Source organism: Oreochromis niloticus, linkage group LG6, assembly GCF_001858045.2.
Source record: "Oreochromis niloticus isolate F11D_XX linkage group LG6, O_niloticus_UMD_NMBU, whole genome shotgun sequence".
Taxonomy (NCBI): Eukaryota; Metazoa; Chordata; class Actinopteri; order Cichliformes; family Cichlidae; genus Oreochromis; species Oreochromis niloticus.
The window spans coordinates 6,916,946-6,935,517 of NC_031971.2; the positions used below are offsets into that span (position 1 = coordinate 6,916,946).

The 18,572-nt window shown below is 42.1% G+C and overlaps 1 long non-coding RNA gene across 2 annotated transcripts; it reads left to right on the top strand.

The window, feature by feature from the left end:
- Positions 1 to 13,667: 13,667 nt before the first annotated feature.
- LOC109202561 (uncharacterized) lies at positions 13,668 to 17,788 on the top strand. 2 transcript variants are annotated; one of them, XR_002062483.2, is made up of 8 exons: positions 13,668 to 13,986; positions 14,187 to 14,647; positions 14,845 to 14,928; positions 15,022 to 15,164; positions 15,341 to 15,613; positions 15,712 to 15,944; positions 16,054 to 16,181; positions 17,148 to 17,788. It is a non-coding gene; the product is annotated as an uncharacterized LOC109202561 (long non-coding RNA). The 2 variants fall into 2 exon arrangements; XR_002062486.2 differs by having other exon boundaries at positions 15,421 to 15,613.
- The last annotated feature ends 784 nt before the right edge of the window (positions 17,789 to 18,572 follow it).

Consider the following 18,572-nt stretch of genomic DNA (forward strand, 5'->3'; position numbering starts at 1 on the left):
GACCGTGACATGAGGGATATGGAAGGATTGACTGAGGTGCAGATGCAGAGAGGAGATAATGCTTCACCAGGACCAGTTAGAGCAGGGACCATCTGCAGGACAGCTGACAAACGACAGTGGGTTGCACCACTGGGCTTCCAAATGATTGTCACGAGGAGATTTTGAACAGCAAAATCTTAAAATAAAATGAAAGAGTTTCGCCGTTGACGTTGAGGAAGACAGCTAAGGTGTACGACGTGCTCTGCCTTAAATCTACAGCCGTGTTGGAACAGAAATAGAGGGATGAAGAGAGCGTGCCAACCTCCAAAAGTGACAGCACAGAGGGAGACCAGAGTTGGAATTATGACTCTGTAAATGGCACAGACACCAGGAGCCATGACTGGGACTGAGAATGACCACCTAATGCTGCTTCACTTTGCCATGCAAAGTACTTTGACACTATGGAGAAGGCCTTTCCTCTGTATCATTGTTGTTGCCATTTGCATGTGAGAGCTTAGATTGTGGGGAGGATTAAAGATGAACAAAGGGTGGTGGGAGAACAGTGAAGTGAGGATACACAGTGTGAAACTCCTTTAAGTGTAAAATAATGTTGATGTGATTACAGAATGTCAGGAAAGAAATTCTGGTATTAATGTGATTCTTGATTTAAGAATCAAAGGGTGGGATTGTATAGGAATTTCTTTTACTTGTGTATTAATCACATTATTTATTGTATAATGCCTTGGTGGCACTGGATTTTAACATGTCTGACACCCATACTGTAAGAAGGAAGTTGGGGGGAAGCAGACCACTCCAGAGGAAGAGTCTTTTGTCTCTTCGAGGACTCTGGGAGGTAGCAAGCGAGTGTGAACCTTAAGGTGTGAAACAGCTGTACTGCCTTTTGTTTCTGAAGAAGGTATTTAACTGAGAGCCATGCTAGGCTCAGTGAGACTCTGCTGACCCTGCCCGCGGTCATGCAGGCTCTCCACAAGCTTGGTTTTCTGTTCTGTGTGTTTTGATTAAAGAATGTTAGCTACCGCTCACCGCTCGTCTGCAGGCTTTATTTAAATGGAAAACTTCCACAACAGACTGCACGCTTGAAGTACGCATTTTAAGTGCAATTACGTCAGCGCCACGCGACGACGGCTGTCCCAATTCAAAGTGTACTTCAATGCATACTCCATCAACGGCGCAAACCAAGTTAATGTACTTTCAGCATTAACTTGGTTTTAAAGCCTCTACTTCTATATATATATATACCATCTATATATACCTTCTACATATATATATATATATATATATATATATATATATATATATATATACGTGAAGAGTAGAAATATTTTACTGCTATTATTGCTGCTATTTTTTTAATCATCATTACCGTTTCATTATTAATAGTGAATGTTGCATTCAGATGCATTCAGATGTTCAAATATATTGGTATTATATTAGTCTTTATTACAGGTCCAGTAAGAACCACTTTAAACTGTTGAGTTGAATCTATAATTTTAAAGGCTTTTGAATGTTTTTATATTTTACACTGAAGTCTTCAGCGGTGAGAGACGGGAGCTGCAGGGACAGGAAATATACTCTGTGCCAAAATGAGACAGGAAACACTTCTGCAAGGCTTGCAGAAGTGAAACTGAAAGCCGAGTCTGAGTGCAAGTATTTTGAGCAGGTTATTTTATTAGGCATTTATCTTTGATTAAGCTTTGATTAAGCTTTAAGTAGTTGTATTAGATTGAAACATTTGTTTTATACATTTTACATATAAGTCAAGATCGGCACACACAGGATGGCCTTAGCCTGGTTGCTTAAGCTGAGGTCAATTAAGGTGCAGCGTGAGGATCACACATGTACAGACATACCACATACACACACATAGTTTCAGTTGTGTACGTGCTGGCCTTCTGTCTGGTGGAAAGGTTACAAGGTTTAGCTGATGAAGTGAAGGGTGAAATAAAGGAAGCATACACACACCCACACACACACAGTATTAGACTCATTTATATAGGGAAGAGTTTAATCATGGTTTGCTTGCAACTGCAAAATTGTGCCTGCATGAGTGACAGTTTGTGCAGAACGTGGCCTGATGTTCCAGAAGATAAGCCTGGGCAGGATGGTGACAGGAAGCACCTGGGGTCGAGCCGAAGACAATGTTCTTTTAAACTGTGTTCAAAGTTAACTGAACGTTTGTGGTGTTGGATTGACGTATGCTGCACTGGATCTGCCTGGCAACAGAAACCTATAAAGTCTTTGTTCTGACTATTGTAAGACAGTTCAACACCGAATCTGCACAGTGTTGGACTCCACATGTGTGTACATTAAAATTTCGTCTAACTGCACCAGGCCAGATCAGTGGTTATTATTTGGATTCCTCCTCAATATCTGAACCCTTAACAGTACCATGTGTGTATATAATGTATATCACAATAATCTGACATACTATAATATTGGCCATATTATATTAACATTACCACAGTGAGATGATTTTAATCTCATGAACAACATTAGCTAATTGTTATTTACTAACTAATCTTAAACTGACTGTTCAGTACAGAAATGAAGCCCAACTATCATGTTTTACAGTCCCGTGGTCTCAGCTCAGATACTCACTAATCAAAGTTGTGTCATGACAAAAATGAATGACCAACAAAACATTTTTTCTCCTTCATTTTTGTCAAACAATGCTGTATGAAACGTTTCTCGCGGTTAGTATCATGGTTGCTAGGCTACCTGAGCAGCACGACGAAGGCTAGACCGTCCCATTTCACAAACCTCTCACTTCCGCACTTCTCGTACTTATAGTACGCACCGTATGGAGAAAAAATGTTTTGTTGGTCATTCATTTTTGTCATGACATCACTTTGATTAGTTGAGACCACGGGACTGTAAAACATGATTGTTGGGCTTCATTTCTGTACTGAACAGTCATTTCAAGATTAGTTAGTAAATAATAATTAGCTAATGTTGTTCATGAGACTAAAGTCATCTCACTGTGGTAATGTTAATATAATATGGACAATATATATGTATTGTAAGATTATCATATATATATACAGGGAGTGCAGAATTATTAGGCAAATGAGTATTTTGTCCACATCATCCTCTTCATGCATGTTGTCTTACTCCAAGCTGTATAGGCTCGAAAGCCTGCTACCAATTAAGCATATTAGGTGATGTGCATCACTGTAATGAGAAGGGGTGTGGTCTAATGACATCAACACCCTATATCAGGTGTGCATAATTATTAGGCAACTTCCTTTCCTTTGGCAAAATGGGTCAAAAGAAGGACTTGACAGGCTCAGAAAAGTCAAAAATAGTGAGATGTCTTGCAGAGGGATGCAGCAGTCTTAAAATTGCAAAGCTTCTGAAGCGTGATCATCGAACAATCAAGCGTTTCATTCAAAATAGTCAACAGGGTCGCAAGAAGCGTGTGAAAAAACCAGGCGCAAAATAACTGCCCATGAACTGAGAAAAGTCAAGCGTGCAGCTGCCAAGATGCCACTTGCCACCAGTTTGGCCATATTTCAGAGCTGCAACATCACTGGAGTGCCAAAAGCACAAGGTGTGCAATACTCAGAGACATGGCCAAGGTAAGAAAGGCTGAAAGACGACCACCACTGAACAAGACACACAAGCTGAAACGTCAAGACTGGGCCAAGAAATATCTCAAGACTGATTTTTCTAAGGTTTTATGGACTGATGAAATGAGAGTGAGTCTTGATGGGCCAGATGGATGGGCCCGTGGCTGGATTGGTAAAGGGCAGAGAGCTCCAGTCCGACTCGGACGCCAGCAAGGTGGAGGTGGAGTACTGGTTTGGGCTGGTATCATCAAAGATGAGCTTGTGGGGCCTTTTCGGGTTGAGGATGGAGTCAAGCTCAACTCCCAGTCCTACTGCCAGTTTCTGGAAGACACCTTCTTCAAGCAGTGGTACAGGAAGAAGTCTGCATCCTTCAAGAAAAACATGATTTTCATGCAGGACAATGCTCCATCACACGCGTCCAAGTACTCCACAGCGTGGCTGGCAAGAAAGGGTATAAAAGAAGAAAAACTAATGACATGGCCTCCTTGTTCACCTGATCTGAACCCCATTGAGAACCTGTGGTCCATCATCAAATGTGAGATTTACAAGGAGGGAAAACAGTACACCTCTCTGAACAGTGTCTGGGAGGCTGTGGTTGCTGCTGCACGCAATGTTGATGGTGAACAGATCAAACACTGACAGAATCCATGGATGGCAGGCTTTTGAGTGTCCTTGCAAAGAAGGTGGCTATATTGGTCGCTGATTTGTTTTTGTTTTGTTTTTGAATGTCAGAAATGTATATTTGTGAATGTGGAGATGTTATATTGGTTTCACTGGTAAAAATAAATAATTGAAATGGGTATATATTTGTTTTGTGTTAAGTTGCCTAATAATTATGCACAGTAATAGTCACCTGCACACACAGATATCCCCTAAAATAGCTAAAACTAAAAACAAACTAAAAACTACTTCCAAAAACATTCAGCTTTGATATTAATGAGTTTTTTGGGTTCATTGAGAACATGGTTGTTGTTCAATAATAAAATTATTCCTCAAAAATACAACTTGCCTAATAATTCTGCACTCCCTGTATATATATATATATATATATATATATATATATATATATGAGCTTGAACTCTGGGTCAAAGATGCAAGTAGCAGTTATTTATATTTCCTATCACCTTAAATCTTCACTCAAAGACAAGTATCTCTGACAGTGTATATACAGATGTATTATATATAAGAGACAAACATTGTTATTTAATATGTTGGCATTACTAAATTTGGCTCAATGCTTACATATATGTGTAAAAAGAAAATGTACGAGCTGTGATAACTGTTTCTGATAGAATGAAGAGTAGACTGATATATGAAATATTCCTTTATTGGGTGAGAAAATCAGAGCATGTCATAACTGCTTTAAGTCATACAGAATAGATATCAGAGCCTTAAACAGGCTGACTTCTGCTAAATGGGTCAAACTGGGCAGAAAGTATACAAACACATAACATCCTTATAGAATGTGATGTAACACTATAGATCAACTTAGCTCAGAATATATAAAGCATATAAACAATTACAGCAATATGATGCAACAAACACAGCAGTGCTACTGATCCAAAATACTCAAAGCTTCATAGAACTGAAACAAACATTTATTTTTAGCTCCATTCTGCTGCTGATACATACTTTAGGTTTCTGAATATTAAACTTGTTGCTGCCTTTCATAGTGTGTAACTTGAAGGCCCTGAGTACTTTCTCCCACACTGAAAACACTGGAATGATCAAATTATTTGAACATTACCTAATAAGATTGATTCAGGACAGACAATTAGTTATGTTAAACTTTCCTAGCAGTCCTTCACAAACAGGGAACAGTCTGTCTATTCTCTCCATCTGTCAGCTGCTGCTGGCTCTTCCTCCTCCTCTTCCTCACACACTGCTGAGTTTGTCCTGGTGGATCATCAGGGGTGCAAAGCCTCACAGATGATGTGCAGCAGTGGGTCCCTCAGTCTGTCCTCACTCTGGACACTTGCAGTTGTCACACATGGAAATCAAATGTGTGATAAGCTGCAGGATTCAAACACAAGTGTAACTTATAAATACATGTTCATACTTTTATTCCACAATCAGAGAGAAAGAAAAAGAGAGAGAGTGCAGGACAGACAGACAGGTGACAGTCTCAGGTGTACACACTGCTACAAAACAGCACAAGAGAAGGAGGATTTAGTGTTTGTGTTATTACGAGTGCTAAACAAGAAGAGTTCCCAGATGGTCCAGTGGACACATGTGTGACTCCTGTGATTAAAGCATCTTTCTTTCAGCTTAACGAGTGAACCGTCAGCTCGTTCAAACACACGTTAAAGTCCGTTTGGCTCGACACCACCGAACAGAGGCAGCAATATAACATAGCTAACATTAACAGTGCAGTGAATCCTGCTTGTGCCGTCATATTCAGGACTGCAAACCGAGCAGTATCACTGACTTTCAGCTTGTTGTGTTTGTGGATATATGACTGACTTTAATTATCCATAAAATCATCACATTCTCTGTAAGATTAAGGTCAACTATATACATATTTAGAAGTAGAGGCTTTAAAACCAAGCTGACGCTGAAAGTACAAACATCACTAATGTCACATAACTTTGCCGACATGTGGCCAACAGTAATGTTTTAATGTTCTTAAACATTCGCACATAAATAAGTGACATAATATTCAGTACTTACTTTTGACAGTTCACTCTTCGGCCGCTCCCTTCTGCCGTATTTTGCGGCAAAATTATCCACACCCACCGCCGCGCTATGGATTGTGGGATATATGGGGCCACGAAGCGTGCACCGGACCACGCTTGATATTTGAGGAAATCTACGGCGCATTTGGAGTATGCATTTGAAGTACACTTTGAATTGGGACAGCCGTCGTTGCGTGGCGGTGACGTACTCGCACTTGAAATGCGTACTTCAAGCGTGCAGACCCTGAATTGGGACACAGCCACTGACTGACTGAATATTCTAACCAGTTGTGCTTTTCAAACCAGCTGCGGTGAAATGCTCGCTTCTGTGTACCAAAACAGTCATCTGGATAGCTCTTCAGCTTCAGCTGTCTGGGCCCTGTGTCTTTGTCACCAATCAAACCCTGTAGTAGAATGAGTTGCTGCAGCTGCTTCATCATTTTCCCTCTCTTGGCCTACTCCTCTCTCTCTAATAACTTGATCTTCCTCTGCCTCTTGATCCATTTGCTGCAGCTCTTCTGTCTCTCCTTGCTCTCTATGACTTAAACTTGCCTGCTGACCTTTTTCTCCCTCAGCCTCTCCTTCTGCCTGACCCTTCAAGATACATTCAAACATACTGAATTGATAACTGATACAACATAGAGGCTAATGTCATGACTTTTGCTCACACACCACAGTAATTTGTTGCTCCAAATATTTTGAAGTTACACAGATTACATTTTGGGCACATGTGACTAAAATGGTTGCAATTTAAAGCCCTGAAAAATATCACTAAATGACTTGAATTGAAGTCATATTAAAATAGATCCCTCAAAAATATGTGAGTCAGGCTAATTTGACTATTTCTCTTTGCTCTCTCCACTTTCTAATCTTGACTCTCCTAAATAAGAGCTCAAGTTGTACCATGACTGAAATGTTTCATATTTCATATCCATATTGAGTTCCATTAAATTCTAATCAGACTGTCTGCATCACAAATGACTCCATCCTGTGAAATCCTTGACTCACCTCTCCAGCAGAGGTCTCTCCCCTCTCACTCTCTGTGCTCCTCTGCCCTGACTCCCACAGGTTAATAGGGATGGAGGAGTGATTATTATCATTTCCACTGATGATAACCATACCTGAATGAGCCCTCTGCTAGATTGGTGACTCGTTCAGGGTGCACCTTACCCTCGACCTGTGCAAGCTGACTCTAGCTTTCACCCCTGCAATGCTAAATTGTACAAGTAGAAGAAAATGGATGAATGGTAAGAACGTAAATTAAAACACAGTAAGTTTAAGTGGTACTTAGTATACACAGTAGGAGTGTGGATTACATCATCACTGCTTTTAGTTTGACAAACTGAGGCAGGATGTGAAACACTTCTGTTTCTGTTGTTCCGTCCTCGGTTTATTCTACGTTTATCTGTAGCCAACTGGCTTTTTTCTGTGTGACTGTTTGGAGAAATAAAACACTGACTACAATAAAAAAAAATCACATGTTTGTGGAACAGCACATACGTATCTGATGACACTACATGCATGATGCATGCTCAATATAAATCTTGCCACCAGTAAGGATCTCAGTCACAAAGAGAAATCCTCAACACATAATACTCACAATACATGAATCACATCTGTCATCATGTGCACCAAAAAGAGATTAATACTGTGTTTCTCAGTTCTTGCAGCACTTCCTGTCACCTAAAGTCTGTTGACATCTCCAGACCAGCCCTAAAGAAATACTCCATGATCTTTGAAATTGAATACACTGTGAGTGTGTGAATAAATCAAATCACTGTCAAGCCCCTGAGATAAAATCATATATGCTCTATCTCAGTTTGTAGTTTAATTAGAAATCAGAGCTAATATTCTACTGAAAGCTTAGGGGCAGCCATTGCACCCTCCCAAATAGTTAGTTATCTGTCGTGTAACAAAATCAAGCTTTTGTTAAGCCCCCTTTGAAGTTTGCCAAACAGAAACTTCTGTAATAAATGTTTTCTAATAGTAAATATTTTCAGACATTTTTTCCATCTGTCCATGTGTTGTCCCTTAATCTGAGCTGTAACCAAATGAAGCAGAGTGTAATTACTTCCTTCAAGCCATCCTGTCACAGTGAGTGTAATCTACAGTATAATATACTTGCTCTTTGTGATTTACAATGTGAGCTGTTCATGGTGACCTGAAACAACTGTGTGGTTGGCAGAGTTGGTTTATTGTGGTGCTTTTCAGTGTTTCTGCTGGGTCTTGCACATGAGCACAACATTTCACAAACAGAAAACAAAGACTGAGAAATTGCTTTTCAACTTTTTTGGACAGATTAAACATCTTAGGCCACAAATAGATTTTCAGTGCGTGAACTCACAGTTGCCTCCAACACAAAGTCCTCCATTTTCCTCCATTTCTCCTAAGCTAACAGCCTTTCCAACAACGACTACAACCTCACTGCAATGGAAGAAGCATGTGAGGATGAAGATATAGAAGAGATGGGCGACCACACTCCGTTACCAAGTCCCAATCCCAAAAAACTGAGAAGCAAAAACTACCGGGAAGCAGGTGGGCAATGAGAATATATATGAAGTCTTGCTAGCCTTCACAAAAAGATGTGAGGAAAGATTTGATTCACTTAACAAGACCCTTCGAATGAAGCATCGAAGCAAACACAAAGGCAACCAAAGAAAACAAAGAGGAAATTGACAAGCTAAGGACAAAGATGGAGTCGCTGATGAAGGAAAACAAAGAACTGAAGGAGAGCTGTCTGGAGAGTGCACGGTACCACAGAAGATGGGACCTCAGGCCTGACAGAGAAAGAAAATGAGAATACATGTGAAACGGTGATAGGCATTCATAGACCTTGAAGGAATAAATATATATATATATATATTTTTTTTTTTTTTTTTTTTAACCTGTCCCGTTTGGTTCTTTTGCCATCAGAATTATTGTCTAAAGGCGAAGAAAGATGCTCAACGGATTTACTTTACCAAATGGACCATCCCAGCCTTGCCGTAATGGTCCATCTGATTCACCTTTTATTGTTTATTTTATTTTCGCTTGCTGAATACGGGACAGACTTGAAAAGAAAGGGGAGAAAGAAAGAGGGAAAGAAAAAAAAAGAAAAAAAAAAACCTGAGAAGAGGGACAGGGAAAAGGGCAAAAAACAAAAACCAACAGAATAAGCAGACAAAAAAAAATATATATATATATATCGATCACCTGGATCACCTGTTGAGAAAGAAAAAGAAAGCAAGCAGAAGAAGACAAGAGTAATAACAAGATCACAATGATCTATGGGAATATGACAGTAAATACTAAATATTAAACATTATTGTGCAGCACGTGAGATCGACAGCGCACAGTGTGCTTTGAGGTAGGAGCCCAAAAGGGTGTAATTTGTGTGTGTGATCACCCGTGTGTACACCTGTGAGCATGAACGCGCTTGTTTTTAAAAGGTTCCTTCATGTAATGATCTGCTAGAGGGTGTGGGGGGGCACTGCCCCGACCTCCAGGGCATGAAGCAGGTATGGAGGAGATCAAAACTCCAGACGTCCAGAGGCCCCCAGAACACAAGAGACCAAGGAAGACCAACAGAGGGGCAGCCGCGCCACTATCCCAGAAAGAGCCGAGGAGAGTCCCAGATGAGGGGTCACTCAGCAGCCGCGGAGCAGAAGCCAGGGGGGGTTGCAGTGACGTGCCCATGAGCTCCGCCGGCAGCCAGCTGTGCCTGAGTGACCGAGCCCCGGGCCGAGAGGCCGAGGGCACCCCATCCCCGAAGTGGCCCGAGCGAGCCCCAGGCTCCATGCCCCGATAAGCAGTCGCCAAGGAGTGAGCCGGTGGGTACCCGGGCGCCCACCCCCGGACACAAAGAACCACCAATGCACCGATGTCTGAGGGCGTCTGCCACCGGCAGGGGAAGTGGTGGGGGGAGATGGGCCTCCAAACCTTGGAGGGCCTGAGATGTCCCCAGAGAGGTGGGGTCTGATACCCAACCTGACATATAGACACAGACAAACAGGCACACACAGATACAAACATCTATTCCCACCCTCATGCTCTCAACACTCACCCAATGTGGAGACAGACATAGAGAGACACTGTACACACAATCACACTCCCCAAGCGTACTCTAAGCCCCGGGTCTAGGTACCCTTGCCCCTGGAGGGGGAAACTGCGCCCAGACCCAGGTGGTGTTACCCTTTTCCCTGCGGTGGGGAGAAGCAGACCGCCCCGACTCCGCAGCAGCAGGGAGGCCCCACATTCCAGACCCCAGTCGGACGGCCAACTCCTCCTCCTAGCCCCCCGCTCCAGCAGGCCGCAGAGAACGGGGGTGTAGGAAGACTCCAAACCTCCCTCCACCCGCTCATATGTAGTGTTGATGTATGTGTGTTCTAAGGTGCATTTAAAACCCAGGAGGGCATGGAGCTACCTGCCAGAGCAGCAGGTAAGCGTATAGCCCCTCCTGATAGCCCTCAATGTCTACGTGTATTTAAAATTGAGAGGTGGGCAGCGACGCCAGGGGTGAGGTGTACACCCTGATGGTGATTGGAATCCGTGTAGCGTGCCCACCCCCAAGATCCTATATGTATGTGTAATGAGAGTGTGAGTAATGTGAATGTCTAAGTTGTGGGATAAAATTGAGGCAGAGGCAGCCAGAAGGGGACAGAGGGGGGGGATGTCTCCTCTGCACCCTGGTGACACACCCCTACCCCAAGGCCCTGCATGTGTGGGTGATTGTGGTGGAGCGGGAACAGGGAGGCAGCTGGAGATGGGGAGGGAAGGAAGGGAGGGGCAAGTGACCCCTCCCTGGGGTCAGCTCCCCCGCTGACCCCAGTAGGCACCCCCATACTCTGCAACCCGCCAGGGAAAGGGGGCCCAGGCCCATCCAGACCGGGGCCCAGTGGAGCAGCGCCTCCCGGCCCCACAGAGCCCGGGACAGTCCACCTGACCCCACCACAGAGAAAACTGCACCCACCCCATCATCCACTCATCTTCCAGACTACACAAGACAATAGACGCCCAGGCTGAGATCTTCCTCCACCTCTCCTGTATCTCCCCCTCCTGCAGAGAGAGTTCCTGAAGAGAGGAAGGCTCCTGCAGGATGTGACAACCTCCCCCACCAGTTGAAGAGCCCCCCAGGTGGTTCGATGCACAGGCGGCACCCTGCGCCAGGACTGGGCCCCACACACCCACCCGCCCACAACCCCGGCAACACACCAACCAGGACCCAAGCCCCTGAGGCCCGGCCAGGGCCCCAGCCCAGAGACGGAGTGCCCCCAGAACCTCACGCCCATCCCGGACCCACCCAGGGGCAGCCAGGCTACCAGGTCAGTAACCCACGTCCGTCAGCACAGACCCTCCCTAGCCCTGCTGCACTCAGCCACGAGGAAACCGTCACCTAAGAGCCAACAGAGCCCCCAATTGGCCATGACTGCTACCCCGGGTTGAGCCCCCAAGGAAGATGCTCCCGGAGAACCCCCGATGCCCTAAGCCTGTCCCTACCCCCACACCAATCACAACAGTGAAGGTGGGACCAAACTAAGACCCCCACCCCCACTAGGTGATGGAGCTGATCAAAGGAGCCCAGAGAAATTGATCTGATGTGGTGGCAGAGGCTGTATCAAGACTAATGTGATCTAATAGATAATTTCTATATTGGTTAGAATTAAGATTATTTTATTTTTCCAGTTCATGAGGACTGTTTTCTTGGCTATGCATAGGGCAGTGAAAACCATATGGGCTATATTCTTTTCCGGAGTGACATTATCTAAGCTGCCCAACAAACACACTAAAGGCGAAGTTGGAATGTTACATTTCAGACACTTTGATAAGTCTTCACATATCTCACGCCAAAACTTCTGAACTGGTGGACAGAACCAAAGTGCGTGGATATAATTGTCCGGTGAATTGGTTTGGCAGTGTGAGCAGTTGTTGGTAGATGTAAAGCCCATCTTGAACATCCGATGACCTGTATAGTGCACTCTATGTAGTATTTTGTATTGAATTAATTGAAGACTGGGATATCTAATTAGATGAAAAGTTTTTAAGCAAATCTGAGACCAGAAGTTTTGGTCAAAGTTAACTGATAAATCCGCTTCCCATTTTGCAATAGGAAGTGATATTGATTCATCTATTTTAGAAAGCATTCTGTATATTTTGGACAGTAATTTGGGGGTTTTAAGAGTAAGAAATTGAACCACACTTGGTGGTGAGGAATAAATATATTTGATACTGAACTGAAAAGACGTCAGTTCGCTGATGACACAGTAATATTTTGAAGGATTAATCAATGCTTGATAAAGCTTTGAGTGGAATTTCAGTTTTTTCTAAAGCTTCAGACTTGTACCTGAATCTAAAGAAATGTTCACTTTATGATTGTTGGAAAAAAGCATGAGGACAATTCCCGTGAAAAGTGAAGTTAAATATTTAGGCATCTATTTAAAAAAGATATCAAAAGTCAAAAAAAGCTAAAAGATAAAACTGATGGTATGTCCAAAACACTAAATCATTGGTTAATGAGAGATATTACAATTTTTGGATGCAATTTATTATGAAAATCAGAGGGTGTCTCAAAGATGGTTTATCCAGGTTATTCATGATACATTACCCCGCAAAGTATTAAAAAGATGAACTCCAATCAATCACTTCAATCAATGGCTGGAGTATTTAAAATAAATTGGATAAAAGCCTTCCTCTCAAAACCTGACTCCATATCCCCAAAATGTTTTCAAAAGGTGGGAGGGTTGGATTTTCTCCTGAAATGTGATTTTGATATATGGAAGTTGCCTGTCAAACTGTCAGAATATCATAAACAAGTCTCATCTTATTGGAAGATGGTTTTGCCCATGACCTCACGCCCCATGGCTCCACCTTGTGGAATAACAGGACCATTACAATTACTAGGAAGTCATTCATTAAAGATTGGCATGAAAAAAAAACATCTTTATAACAGATTTACTTGAGGAGAAGGGGCAGTTTCTCAAAATATGTGTTTTCAATGCCAAGTTTAACATTCAGTGTTCCCTTAGAGTATATAACAAAGTTTGTAATGTGATCCCTTTACTTCTGTTGAGCTTGATACAAAATCATTTATGTTACTCTAAAGAACAAATAAAGCTACCCTCTTTACGGTTAAATCAGATTCCTGAAACTAATAATGAATAATAATGAAACACTATTAATGAATGTGTTTCATTTTTTTGTACCAGGTAAGCCTCACGTATGTTAGTGTTGCCAGAAAAGAAAATGTCATAAGAATATGGCCCATTTATATTGTAAATGTTTATTTTTTGTTTTTGTTGTTTTGTTTTTTCCTATGTTTTTTGTTCAGCTGTAATTGCACCAATGTTATCTCCCATTGAGAGTTTGTAAATTTGTGCAAAGACTTTAAAAAACAAAACAAAAAAATGCTATACCATCCTTAACTGGGCTTCCGTTTCCGGGCGGACAATAATAACGGTGACACCTTGAAGTCAAGCGCGGGAATCGGAACAAAGTAAGACGAAGCAGAAGAGAAATGGCAACGACCAGCAAGAGAAGGAAATATGCGTGCAGCACCGATCACGCCCAGTATTTTGGGTCATGTTGCCAAATAGGGACCTAAGGGTTGTATTTATGCCGAGAAAAAGATGGCTATGCTGTTAGCTACAAGCAACATCCCATTCACGTTTGCGGATGTTTTCAACACGTCCATGAAGGATATGTTCCCGGATTCGGAGATCGCTCGCCAGTACGCAAATGGCAGAACAATGGCACTGGAATACTGAAGGGTGAGTTAATATAAAATATTATTTTCTAAGAGTTAGGCTTGCCATCCATACCTTATAATACAGAGTCTTTCCGTATTTTAAGATTAAATCGTTAAATATTCTAATTGGTGTTCTTAATATTATTATTATTTCAAGTAAGCAGCAAGTGCAGTGCAGTTAGTAGAAAAACTGTGTTTTTTCATTTCTGTGCACTTTGATAGGTGCCATCATACATGCCAACCCTCCCGATTTTTCCGAGAGAATCCCGAATTTCGGTGCCCTTCCTGAAAGCCACCATTCTCCAGAATTTCTCCTAATTTCACCCGGACAACAAAAGTGCTAAACCATCCTTAACTGAGCTTCCGTTGGCGGGCGGACAATAATAACGGTGACACCTCGAAGTCAAGCGCGGGAATCAGAACAAAGGAAGACGAAGCAGAAGAGAAATGGCAACGACCAGCAAGAGAAGGAAATATGCGTGCAGCACGGATCACGACCCAGTATTTTGGGGCATGTTGCTGAAGGTAGACCCAAGGATGGTGTTTATGCCGAGACAAAGATGGCTATGCTGTTAGCTACAAGCTACAAGCTACAAGCTACATGTCCCTGAAGGATATGTTCCCGGATTGGGAGATCGCTCGCCAGTAGGCAAATGGCAGAACAAAGGCTCAAATAGTGAAAGGTGAGTGTATATAAAATATTGTTTTCTAAGAGTTAGGGTTGCCATCTATCCCTTTTAATACAGAGTCCTCCCGTATTTAAGATTAAGTCGTTAAATATTCTAATTAGTGTTGTTATTATTATTATTATTTCAAGTAAGCAGCAAGTGCAGTACAGTTAGTAGAAAAACGGCGTTTTCATTTCTGTGCACTTTGATAGGTGCCATTGCCCAGAATTGGACTGTGCCTAAACCAACCCTTTGGTCTGATGTGTGATGAAAGCACAAACAGAAACTCAGATAAAGTATGTATTTTGTATTTATACTTCTCTTATAAAGTAATTTGTGGCTGTCGTCAGTGAAAATTGCTCTCTAAATAAATATGATTTTATTTAAAGGAGTTTGTGATATTGGCCAGGGTTTTCTCTCCGAAAACTCAGAAGGGGGTGACGAGGTCCAGCTGGCCACAGGATGTGGCATTAGGGCTCTAGGCCAGCCTGTTGATCACATCCTCAGCAGCATTTATGCTCTTTGACGTCAGGTAAGCATATTGATATGCTACATGTTACACTTGCACATAAGTTAAAAAAGAGCCTCTGTTCCACAATTGGACTGTTATTGGATATCATTTTTAGCTTCCTGGCTTTTCATTATTTAACAATTTCTTTCCTGATTGTATTTTATTTATTTATTTTATTTGACCGTTCTCAACTTTAGTGCCAAACATGCTGAACTCTTCAAAGAGTTTGTGCAGTTCAGACTCAGAGACTGAAGATACTCCAATACTGTGCAACCAGGTGGCCCAGCTTGCTGACTTGTTTTGGCATAAACCGGGTGCTCAACCAGTGGGATGCACAGCAGGCCAGTATGAGGATGTGGAGAAGCCTGACAAGGTGAAGATGCTGGCAGAGCATTTAACCAGCAAGAAGACAAAGTTCTTCTTCCTCTTCCAGGTTCTGAAGCCACTGGCAGAGTTCAAGGTTATTTCAGGTCAGCCAGCCCAGCAAAAGATAAACTTTAATAATTGTGATAATAAATAATGCTGTTCTCATAATTTTCATAACTGATAATCCTTCATGTGTTTCTAGGCTGAAGGAGTGATGGTCCATTGGCTACACAAGGAGATGACCAGCCTGGTGAGAAGATTCATGGGAAGATTTTTCCCTGCCAGCCTTATTGCTGACGTCCCACTGAAGGACATGAAGTTCATGGATGCCAGCCTACAGTTGCCAGACAAAGAACAGTTTCTTGGAGTAGCTGCACAAAGCCTCTGGGGGGACAACATGGATGAACTTTCCTCTTCTGTTCCAATGATGATCCAGTAAGCATTAAAATTATTGTGTTGTCCAAATAAGTTACCTCCTAAGAGCTAACTGGCTGATAATCCATCATACAATGCCTGTAATCATTGATCTGATCATGTGTCACAGGGCAGTGAGAGACTTCTTTGTAGCTGTGACCGCAAAGATGATGACCGCATTCCCCCTCGACAACATCATCCTCCAAAGCCTGACCGTGTTGGATCCAGAGTCACTGCATCAATTTTCTCCAAACTCAGGTACATCCTCTTTTTTTTAATTGATGGTGGAAGTTGTTTAATAATCAACTTCAGAAGTTACAGACTATAATAATAGAGAAAGCAATTATGTCTCCAGCTCACTTGTGCTTAATTTGCTCATTTTCATTTGCAGTTATTGAGCTAGGGAAAAGTCTGCCGCAGCTGCGGTTGGACCTGGATAGCTTTAGGGAAGAATTAGTGGAGTACCAGGTGCTTGTTGTATAGGATGTTTCTGTTGAACCATCACTACCATCTGTTGCACAGGTACTGGACAGCTATTTAATTTAACTTGTTTTTTCTGATAAATAAACACTGTAAAATTCAAGTGACTCATGGACCGGTAGGGGCTGGAGCGCTGGGTTAGGGTTAAGAGTAGAGTGCTTCATCACAGTGTTAAAATCAGATGCTGGAGAAGTTCATGGGGAAGTTTATTATACAACGATTTTATTTCAGTTCAGTACAGTTTTATTAATGCAGCACCATTTAACAACAACAGTCACTTCACAATATTTTCTGTTAACCTGTTGCCTGCTGGGAACAAGGCTCACCGTATAACCACAGAGGTAGACTGCATCAAGCTCTAATGTTCATGTCTAAAAATATTCATTTGAAAAAAAACTCTGTAAAGTAGCAGGAAGCTACAGAGAGTTTAAGGAGTCTAAAAGCAAAAATAAGCTCAGTGCAAAAAGTTGAGCAACACAACATGTACCATAAAAGACAGAGTATTGCAGGTAGATGTGAACTCTGTGGGAGGTGTAACCAGACAGACAAAGTGACTCACTGATCCAGTCACAGACTTATGACCTTCATGATCCAAGCAATTCAAATTCAGTCAAGTATGAGTGAAGCACCCCAAACACCTGATGCTTACCTATTTAACTGATTCCATTAAAGTGCAGGTTGAATATCTTGTATATTTCCAATCTTTCTAAGCCCTTCTTCTGTTCTGTGACTTCTCTCTTCCAGAGCGGGTTCCCCAGTGAATACTTTCACTCCTTCTTGAACTCAGTGGAAATGATCACTGTAGAATTAACCTCGCCTGTGGATGCTGTTATGGCCTGCAAGCCAGATGAGAAGATGGTGTTGAACAAAGGCAGCTATGACTCCACCAGCTCCAGGTTCTCTAACCCAAGTTACTCTGAGCTTTGTAGCCTCCTCCTATTTCCTCACTCACTGCTGGGAATCTGAAGCCCTGTGCGGCTGACACGCCTTATGGCCCTGTTGGTACTCGGGGTGAAGGAAAAAGCACAGAACAGGAACAACTGGTACACGTGTTATTGTTAGCTGTGCTCTTTTTATTCCAGCTGGTGAGGGATCCACAGCCTGTAGCAGCCTCACACACCTTTTATCACCGTTTCCTCCTCATGTCCTCAAAGGGCCTGTCTGCACACTGTTATATCATGAATAATAGTTGAAAAGAAATCTGTATACATAAAATATGTGCATGCACACACACAACTAAATATGTAATATTTAGAGTCACTTTTAATTTAGATAAGGTAGTTTTTTAGCCTTAGATACAAACAGTGAAGGGCAGAAAGTGAGACCATTTTCAATCACTAAGACAAGAATTCAAATGAACACTTATTTGTTTCTACTTTTGCAAGCTATAAATTATAGCTCCTCTGATGAGACTCCTCTCTCCTGTCCCAGGACAGTAAAAATCTTCATGAGTGAAGACGACATTGACTTTAGAGCTGGAATATAAAGTAGACCCCAATATTTCGCTTCACATAAACATCGTCATTTATTCCCTCTTACTGTGGCTGTTTTTCTTCCATCACGATAAAATCACACTTCATGCAGAGCTCTCTCTCTCTGAGGAAGAGTTTCCCATCTAAAATCTGTTTTCTGCATTATTCTCTTGCTTATTACCCACCAGTCTAACGTTGTTTACAGCACTGTCGGACGTTATTACTGTTCAATGCTGAGCAAACTTTTAAAATGATGCAAAATTGCATACTGCTTAGCTGTACTTTGCTCTGCTTCAATTCAGCAGCATCAGGTAATGTTCGCTTGTTGATTCATGGTTTTCTCCAGTTTTGTTCTACTGCAGAATATTTTAAGGTTGTCTGTTTAAAAAAAAAAACCCAGGGCAGGAAAGTCTCCTTCATGTTTTTGTGTTTTATCCCCAGTTGACACAAAGACATCTGCTGTGATGTTTACACCTTTGATAAAGTCTTGCAAGTGTCAGCTTTCTTTTTATAAATATATATAAATTTAAAAAACCCGGGGAAATACTTACAGGAACCAGGCCACGAGCCAACTGGTCCTGAAAAAAATACATTAAAAAAACACACAAGTACTTCCAACAAACATTGCTGCCCAGGACAATGAAACTGACGGTGTAATAACTTCATGCCTCATCCCACACATACCCGGATGGTCCAC